The 10,548-nt window shown below is 35.2% G+C and overlaps 1 long non-coding RNA gene across 1 annotated transcript; it reads left to right on the forward strand.

Annotated features, from left to right (window-relative positions):
* Positions 1 to 321: 321 nt before the first annotated feature.
* LOC136840360 (uncharacterized) lies at positions 322 to 7,718 on the forward strand. The gene is made up of 5 exons (XR_010853605.1): positions 322 to 410; positions 2,671 to 3,614; positions 3,815 to 3,918; positions 4,761 to 6,591; positions 7,601 to 7,718. It is a non-coding gene; the product is annotated as an uncharacterized lncRNA (long non-coding RNA).
* The last annotated feature ends 2,830 nt before the right edge of the window (positions 7,719 to 10,548 follow it).

Below are 10,548 nucleotides of genomic sequence, written 5' to 3' on the forward strand. Positions count from 1 at the left end.
AAACGTGCTCTAATTTCCTAAATTGAAAAGTGTAATTTGAAGGCCCCTGCCTTTAACAACAATTAGTGCAACTTGCAGCAACCCACAAATAGTTGCAATATTGGTGACGTCAACAGAGACACAGTGGTCAAAATTTTAGGCATTGTTTTGAGAAATTATATGATCATGTATGTTTTTATTTGCCCATATTAAAAAATTAATTATCTTACGACCACCTTCCAACAAAGTTCACCGCCCTTAGTTACGTAGTGACTTGACAGTTAACCAGAAGTGAGATTGTTCGGCGGTCAGGTGAGCCCGTCACCTGTCTTGCTCGAGACGTTGTGTTAACTGTTAAAATCCATTGAAGATTTTGAAAAATATTGCTTATTTGGTGCTATTCAATCCGTAGATGCTTCTGGGTAGCAAAGGTATTTTTTTTTTATATTGTATTTAATTTCGTATTGGTAGAATTGGTGTCAAGTGTTCAAATAGTGAACTGTCACGTAAACAATTGGGTATCTAGGGCACCGCCCTGTGATTATTACAGGTATTCCTGAACAATAAGGTTAATGTACCTTTATTTATGTACTGTCTTTAGCATGGATTAGGCAAGTAAATAAGGTGACCCAATATTATTATACGGAGACACTGACCAAGAAAAAAGGCTTTAGACTGACTGAGGACAGATCGAAATGGATGCCCACTGCTTGCGCTAACAGCATATATGTAAATGGCAACGTTTTAAGCAGCATCGCATTAATTTGCATTCCATTCAGGCACGCAGGGTGGGGCGTTACCGAAAACGTTGGAAAATGAGTATTTCTGTAAATCTCAGGTTACGAGCAAGTTTGGTTTGAAGTAGCCAAACCATATTACTTTGCAGTATTATAAATGTTGCAGCTTTATGACCCGCTCTAGAACTGTTGTCTGTTCGTGACTTCGTACTTGTCATCTTTATTTTTTTAAATTGATTTCTGTTACTTACAGAAAATAATCCGTAACTTTAATATAAATGAAATTTTTAATTAAGGTAGAATTCTGTTCGTTTTGATAATAAATTGGTCATTTGAAAGCTACGAATTCCTGACACTACAGGGCCCAATAAAATCATTAAGATTGGTTTTTTCCCAGGTAATGAAAGGTATTTGTTGAAATTAATCATTATACCTCATTTAAGTTTAAATAGTCTTCCGTCTGGGATGGTGTAATTTAACCAAATCTTTTATCTTTGCTGTGATTTCAAATTACTATGGCAATTGACATGAATGAAGAAGTCTTCATCTCGTAGTAATCTGAAATGACATTTAAGGTTTTATATATTTTATGATTATTATTGAAATAAGACGTTCAAAAAGAAAAAAAAACAATAATAAGGGAACTTTGTTATGGGGGAGGGTTGGAAAAGTAAGTTTCATTGTTAATGTTGGCGGTTTACAAGGAAATTAATATATGTCGTCAACTTATCGTCAGTTGCTTTATTGGCAAATCTGGTGAGAAAGGGACGAGGGATAGAGCTGGGGGTGGATGGTGGAAGGTTAGTGGAAGGTACGGGCCAGTGAACGTAGTTCGTTTTAGTCTAATATTATACTGAACTTTTAATATTACATTGAACTTGTTGTACGAAGCTTGTGTGATAAAGTAAATGATTTTCTGTGATATAGGATATTCAAATATGGTAATTTTTCAGTTGTAGCCTGAAAGTGCTGTGATATTATCTGCCTTGGCCTTCTTACTAGCTATTTTTTTATGGTAGCTAAAAGATCCGTAGGTTTTTGAGTAATTTAAAGGAACTACTTACATACAGGCCTGGATTAAGCAAACACTTGTTCGTATAAGTTACGTCTTAACTGGAAAACTTTCGTATTACTTACATACAGGCCTGGATTAAGCACAAACTTGTTCGTATGAGTTAAGTCTTAACTGGAAAACTTTCGTATAAGGTCATGAATCATGAAGCTGGCGTGGGTATAATGTGTCATTGATGGCCGGAATATGAAATGATAAATGTTTTTAAAAATACTCCAAATATTCTCAGGTAGCAAATCTCGTGCCTTGTCTTATGTTAGTGCATTTCTCTGTCAGGCTTAGCTGGGAGGTTTACATCGCCAGTGAGGACAAAGTTTTCCACACTGTACCGATTGGTCAACTATGAAAGTACCTTTAAATGTTAATAAATGAGGAGGTATTATTTTAATATGAAATGTTGCAGTATATTAACATTAACTACATTAAATATCTGAAATAAACACTAGTAAATAACAAATAACTTTCCAAAAGTAATTCAATAAGGAAATACTACAATGCCCACTGTTCTTTAAGAATTTGTCAATGTGCACAGATTTTGATCAATTAGGTAAATTCAAGATCCTGTTTATTATCAGAAAATGGTAGCTGAATGATAATTGTCGGATGAATTATGCATAACTGAAGGGTATTCAAGTATTTCTCATGTCACGAAGAGATAAACGAAGAACCTGTGCTGACGTAAACATTAAAAATGGCTCAGTTCCTTACTACAGTTTAACAATTAGTGATTTTCATCACCCCAAAATTCTGTGACTTAAGGAATTATGACGTCCACTTTTTTTTTATCTGAGACTTGTTCATCTACAATTATCATTTGTATAGAACTTTTTTCCTAATAATTAATTAATGTATGTCCATTTTTGTTCTGTTTTTTGTTTACAGCGAAGGCGTCGCTTCAAGGACTACGGCCGTTTCGAGTCAAGTTGTTTCAGTACATCCTTAAAGACGATACCATACAACCCATGGCTTTCAAATTGTCCAAGTCATTAGTTACTGAATAGAACAGATAAGGCACATACTAGATATGACTATAACGCTAAACCTTAACACGGCATTTAACAAATCAGTAAACCCAGTCCCTTGACAGAAAGATAAATGTCCTCCAGTAAAGTGAAATATCCTACGCGGTCTGTTACTGCAAGATTATTGTGTGTTACTGCAAGATTGTTTGGATATAATCAGTGTTGTGAGACATTCTACTCTGGTGTAAAAAGTGCTGCCAGTCAACTTTAAGGAACCATTAGACTAAGCGTGATAATTTAGTACTTTATCAGTTGTAAATTAAAATCGCGAAATTAGCATGTGAATCAAATATAGCCTTGGAAATTTAGGTTTCTAATAGAACCACGGAATTATCAAGTATTTTACAACAGTTGTAAAACTTGATAGTTATTTACGTAAACGTCGATGGAGTTGTGCGGGATACATTTTTTTACGCGTTTAAGCGCCAATAAATATAAAGCAACTGAAAGACAATTATAAAATAACAGAAGCACCTTATTTTGAAAACGCACATGGGCCCGCCAGAGAGGAAATTGTCCTTGTGGAGGGCTCTACATAAAACCAAAGTAAGTGAAACTACGACCATTCTGATTAAAGAAACTCGCAAACGTTTGGCGAGGTCAATTTTAGTTTTTCAGTCATTTGTTTGAAAACGAACTGGGTTTTATCAAATCGGCTTCATAGATGAACTGAAACGACTGAGTTTGTACCAAAATGACGGGATGAGGAACCAGGAACCACTTAAGCATTAAAATATGTAAACTAACGTCGAGGTTGAAAGCTATTCAACGTTATGACAGGGCAGGAGTCGACAAATGACCTCGGTAAGTTTTTTTTTTTCTCTGTCTGATTATTCCATAAAGACAGGCACCTAGACCCAGGTATCTCAAGTCACTACATAGACACCCTGCATTATTTGTCAAGATTCTAAACCTCCAAATAATACGCAAGGTCTAACAACCCTGTTAGTGTTGGGTTAAAGTCAATTAGCACTGGACTAATAAAGAATCTCTTTGTTTCTCAGGTGTGTGGGCGTTCTGATTGATTGATCACGTCTGATACACGACAAAGCAGCTTCCAGTTTAGATTTTGCTACGATATCACCACCTGGCTAATTTTTGCTCAATGGTAAGGAAGTATGTATCACTTTTTTTTTTTTTACCTAATCGGTGTCAGATAAAAAAATAAAAATATGGCTTATGCACAGAGTATTGAAGATACCTATATACAAGCGAATATAATTAGTTGTTTGTTGGTCCGTCTAGTTTCCAGTAAAATGGAGGACGTTTCTATGATAAAGCGTAGAGACTCCACAAGGCAATGCGCAGTGATCTGTTGCAGGAATCTTCTAAGTTTTCATGGATTAGATGGAAATAGGTTGTCATTTTGCTTTTCGATGGTTTCTTCAGATTTATTGAGTAAAAAAATAACGGTCGAATATTTGACTTATGGGTCTAATGAATAATTTGGAAAGAATGAATGAAATAACCAGTTTGAAAAGAAAATGTTAATATTCTGTACATTTCGTAAGACGTTGTTTAAATTTTTTATAACCAATTTACCTTCGAAGTAAAGTTTTTGCGTAACACTATAATGCAGTGATCGTATTGAGAACTATAATTAATTACATCTGTTGATAAGTGTGACATCTGGATTGCTTAACAATATTTCATTCAAAAAGTCTTTTGCTCGGAATGTTAGTCTTCTTGACCCCGCAGCACTGAGCCAAGCCTTATACAAATGATGTTTCAGACTGCCTTGTCTAACGCGTAATGAACCTTTATTAGTTATTTGCCATTTTATATTAATTTTATGATATGGTTTGTGCTGAGACGATTCACCCCATTTTGTCTATGCCAGTTTTCATACTACACTACATATTTTTATCTACTCATTAAGGGGAAGTTTAGGCTATATTTCATATTCAAGTAAGGTTTGCTTTCAACAGGGATTTTGTTTTCCTTTGTCAGGTTCATTGCTGCAGTACTTTCTGAGTGAAATGAAAGTCGAGACGTTCTGATAGTACATAGCGAAGGCGGAAGACAATTCACCACTCTTGGAATGGCTCAAAATCAGTAAACTGAAAAAAATTATTGGGAGAAGACAGTAGCCAAAATTGCTGTTGCTGACAAATGAAACAATTGGAGTCGATCAATCGAGCTTAACAGGATTCTCTTTCTTTGCTCTTGTGTGCAAGCCCATTTCCCCTGCCTTAGGGTTTGCTAGACAGTAGGCAGTAACACTGGGAATCTCGCTAATCCATTCATGCACGTCGCCAACTCGATGATGAATTATTTGGCTACCTTAAAGAGTTGAGCACCCTTCTCTAATTGTGTATTCATCGAGGTTGCAATGACGTCCTTTGAGTTCACCACTCCCCAAGAACGGGTACAGGGCTTATCTGCACTGCGGTGTACACCCACAACGTATTGGCCAACCCACAGTCGAGTCTCATTCCGGGGAAGCCATGCATTCAGTGCCCAAGACCTCTACTGCCATTTTCACTGAGCACATTTCACCAGTCTTTAAGTAGAAGAAATCCCACAAGCGTAACTGGAAATGGTATGATGGGTATTGTCCCTTCACTGCAGTAAGGCAACTTTTCTCTATAACTGGGTGGCGAAGGAAAGCTAGTAGTAGTGTACCCATCAGATCACCTACAACATCGTTATTTCTCAATAGCCCCATCGGATAGCCACCCTGCCCAAAGACGTCTGAACCCCAATGTAAAAAACAGCGTTCAGATATCCTATGCGTATAGCCATAGATTGAATATCGACAGCCAGTTCAACCCAGGCCGAGGATGGGCAACTATGGATGTAACCTGCTGAGCAAACAGCTCACTAGTGAATATTGCGTTTTATCCACGGTGTTACTTAGCCCATTCAAGGATGACAGCGACCATTGGTACGGATCTCGCCGTCTGGTGAGTCAGTCCTGCTAAAGGGTGATGTCAGTATCAGAATTAATGTGCTTTTGGTCAATGCAATTCAGTGCAATATGACCCTGGGTATCGCGTGGAGTTGGTAAGCTATGAAAATGACTAATAGATCAGAGCCCTAGTTACTAACGCCATTTTCCATCATATTTTACATGACTGGAGATTTTCCAGCCTGCTGTGTCCATGAGTAAATGTGTGGCAGGCTGCAAGTGCCTAGTCCTAGACAAGCAACATATAATACAAGGTACAAGTGCAACGAAAGTGTTAGGAAGATCACAGGTATATTATGTCACTGACCACGTGCACACGCAAAAAAACACAAAGTTTAATTAAGAAAACTAGAGCAGCTACAAATTAAAATGCATTTTTAAAACAGTCAGTCATTTAGAAATTAAACTAATAAATCAAGAGGACAGATTATAAAAGCTTAAACTGACTTCTTACTAGCAATGCAAACCTGTACAAGTAAAAATACAAAAGATGAAAAATTATTGACATGTTACCAATGGCTCGTGAATTTAATCGTGCACTCAGGACGGAAAAGAGATGGGGATTTAGCAGTAGGTAATCACCCAAAGAATCTTCTAACTAATTGCTTTCAAGTATGCCTGCACTGTGAGCACAGAGAAATACGTGTTCGTGGAACAAGGCTGCTACAAAGATGATAAAGAAAATTTTTTATACCCAGTTCACCGGTATATGAAGAGTGCTATGACGAATGAGTAGCAGTTTTTCAGGAAAGCAATTCACGAAAACTGACGAGAGGACCTGCCTAAGGAACCAAACGAGGGCAAATAGGAGTAACTCCCATCAACAAACCCTACTACTGGGTAGTACCATCAAAACTTCGATCATCATGGGTGAGTCTTGACGTTTGTATAGTATGAGTTCTGTTATAGCTTTTCAGGAGAACATTCAGATAACGGGTAACACTTTTAAGATTTTTGCTCTACTAATATGAATACAAGAATAAGAGAATTGGGAAACTATAGTAAACCATGATTGGTAGCACTAAAAGATTAAGGAAATTAAACGTAGCATTTACTCTGCAGAACAAATAATCATGTTCAGTGCATATCTGAAAGAGCTGAAATGAAAGACTGAAGGTGATTTGAAGGTGTTATGCTGTGTCAATAGTATGAAATAAGAGTACTTAGTTACTGATGTAGAGAGCTGTATCATTTACGAGGTGTTTGGGTGTTACCAGTTGTAGGTCTTTGTTATACTGTAGGGAAAATGCAATTTTTTCCCCTCCTCAGCGGCCTGAGTTCCTGTACATAACCAGCTCATTTCTGATGATAAAATATAATGAACTGCTGAAAATACATTTTGTTTTAGACAGCTAATGAAAGGGGGGAATTTATATCATGAATCAGATGTTGAAAGTGACTAGATTAAATTTGTCACTGAATTAACTATTGTAGATGAAAAGCTGTTTTAGTGTGATGTTATGGCCAACTTTCAGGTTTGGGTACTGGTATAAGCCACCCTAACTTTATAAAATTTGGATGTTAAAATCCACTGGGAGTTGATGTTATATACATAGTACAGCAATCCTTAGCAGGTAGAACTAATGAATTTGATGGCATAAACTATGAACATATGGGTCATAATCCCCTGGAGAAGGATGGCTTAAGATAAATAAATCACCTTGCAGCTATTTTCTATAACATGCCTTAAAAAATGAGTGATATCAATAAAAGTTTTAAGTTAAGGCAGTGTGCAAGGCAATGATGAATTCATTTTAATTTTTCTAACAAAAGTTCAGGACGGACATTTCTGAACAGCTTTACATGCAGATTGTAAAATACAGGGATTTCAATACGGTTTACAAGTTATCAGCATCTGATTAACGGTTTTCCTTTTAAGCTGAGGGTTTACGAGAACGATTCAACATGAGGAAGTGAAGAATGATGAACCATGTATGTTGCATACCAGAGTGGACTAAGTCAAATTTGTCACCTGTATCTACGGCCTTGAAAGGTAAGACATGATCAATTTAGAAATGCTCTGTTGATTACCTTTGATTGACTGTATAAAGATGGAATATGGTTATCCACGAACACCACTTAAAAATAGCAAACTGTTTGTGTTGCACAAATATACTCGACAAAAGTCGGTTATGGTGCTTTTAGAAAATATTAAGATTATTTTGAACCTGATAATATGCTATACTCTGTAACAAAGTGCACTAGTAAAGAAAATTGCAAAAATTTCGACAAAAAAATACAGTAGAAAGAAATAAATGGATTGGGAAAAGAAAATGATGACGTGCGTTAAATAAAAGGTAAAAAGTAGAATTAATAAACTAATTATAAAAGGGAGGTGCATTTTGCACAGGAAAGAAGTTTGCAAGTGAATGACACGTGGAAGTCTTGTCGAGTTCTGTAGAGGAGAATGGGGTCTCTGGAACTAAGGTGATTTAGTTCGGTGGTATCTATACATTATGTAGTATATTATTCTCGTAGTTATCTTAGATATTTATACTCATAAGCGATAATTTTTTTTTTTTTTTTTTGCATTCTCATATAAATCTTCCTGATCTGTTGCACTGCAGTCTTAATGCATGGCTAGATTAATTTTTAAAATTAAGTGTTCAATGAACTTGTTCAATGGTATGTCATTAATATGAGTAAAATGTTATTCTAGTAAAAATAATACCAAGTTTAGCACCAAATTACCCTTCGAAATTGTTTGTTAGTACGATGACCGAGCAAAATAATGCGAAAGAAAAGGTTCACCTATAAGCTACAATAACCGTCACCACATTATGAGAATCTGACTTAGTTCAAACATTATGTATAAAGTTAATGCTCAGCATTTACTGGACTTGAATGGTTTCAAACATTATTCTTTCGTCATAGTCTCCATTTGGCGAAATAGTTAACACTGAATATCCAGTGTGTAATCCAGGTAACTTGACTCACAGCTATGACTAAATTTCCTGAAGGAGGAAACTTTTGGAGCTCAGTCTCAAAATTGAGGTTTGGCAGAAAAATTGTATATACTTCATTTTTTCTTTTTACAAAATCACAAAAGTTCCTCTGTGGATTTTGTGTGCTTGGAGGCTGTCACGACTCAAAAAAATACCTCAAAAATAGTTAACTAAACAAGCTCGCAGATTCTAAATGTTAGTAAAAAAAATTTACTGTTTAATAGATATTCTGAATTGTTAAAATGTGTCATACAATATGTCCATCTACAAAACTGGATAAATAGTCTTTTGAAAGTGCTGATCGCAACTTGATTTCTACGCAAAATGAACAGTGCCCATTTAGCTGTAGTTTTAGTGAATTAAAAGATAAGTTGATATTATCACTGAACTACATTTAATGTGCAGGGCTTTCGTACCGAATTCAGGGGCAGGACCAAATTTGTACGGGCTAATTTTGACATGTGGGCCCCTTGCAATGAATTAAGAGTAAGTTATATTAGGATATTTGGATTGCTTTTGAAGTCGAGTGCATTTTTTACTCAGTGTACAAAATTAAGTCAGCACGATTATATTATTCAACTCCTCCCTGTAATGTCAGGGCATTTTTTTAAATTAAGAATCAGGACTACATTATTCATGGACAGACTCTGAATTGCCGGTCATTTGTACTGAATTAAGTCAGGAGTTCAGTATAACTAGACAGCCAATGTCCAGTGCAATTTTAACCAAGTTTTCTACTGACTTTTAGGAATACAGCATCAATGGTTAATATTCAGGCGTTTTTTCCCAAAAGTCCGAAATTTTTCATGATTCAATTAACATTTCACACTCCTTCATATTATCCACTGCTTGCAAGTTCTTGAAAAGAATGATTGACAAATTTTGAGGAAAATTATCCAGAGAAGTTGTGTAACTTTGATGAACATGAAATGTGCTTCTCTTGGGGAAATGTATTACTTAGGTGGGATAGAAAGGACTCTTCTGATGGAGCCGAAACTGCAGATTTAAAGGTCGTTTTATAGAAACTCAAAATTATGCAATTTAAAATTTTGGACCTGGAAACAGGACAGAATAAAAACGGTGAGGTTAAAAGTCAAATTGAAGCTTGTGGACTATCAGTGCCAAAGGTCTTGGAATATTCTTTAAAAGTTCATTAGGTTGGGTAAATTAATTTCGATTAAAAATAGTAAAATGAGGTGGAGGAACATATCTTTTAGTATTCATAACTTTTATATAAAAACAGTGTTGTGAAATCTGGACTTTTGTAAGGCTTATTCAGTCTTCTGCTTCTCCGTAGTGATTGTGGATCGGTTTTAGCGCTTAAATAAAATTGTTCGGTGGTTATGAGACCGTGAAAATTCAGTTAGAGAGAGCAGTAATAAGTTCATTTAATAGTCCAGTTCTTAGATAATTTAAGTTTTTGCTGGTAATAAAAATAAGACTACGTGAAAATAATAATAATAATAACAATTTATTAATAATATTAAATCCACATTGATATGAATGTAAATACACATTTACATCAGTGTGGATTCATCGTCAATGAATCATGTAATTGTGAGGTTTTATAATAATAATAATTGAATAAATGTTATAGCCTGGTGCAATAATAATAATAATAATAATAATAATAATAATAATAATAATAATAATAATAATAATAATAATAATAATAATAATAATAATTAATACATTGAAAAAGTCCATTGATGTTTCAATGTTCATTTACATCGGTGTGATTTTCACCATTTTAATGACTCATGTGATTATAAGATAAAGATATGGAACTTTTATTGTAATTTACTAATTGAAACTTAGACTATTAAGTTTCACTTTTTCAAGTGAAATTTGCATTGTCCAATTTTAGATTAATATTTACTGT

This window comes from Macrobrachium rosenbergii, chromosome 7 (assembly GCF_040412425.1).
Source record: "Macrobrachium rosenbergii isolate ZJJX-2024 chromosome 7, ASM4041242v1, whole genome shotgun sequence".
Lineage (NCBI taxonomy): Eukaryota > Metazoa > Arthropoda > Malacostraca > Decapoda > Palaemonidae > Macrobrachium > Macrobrachium rosenbergii.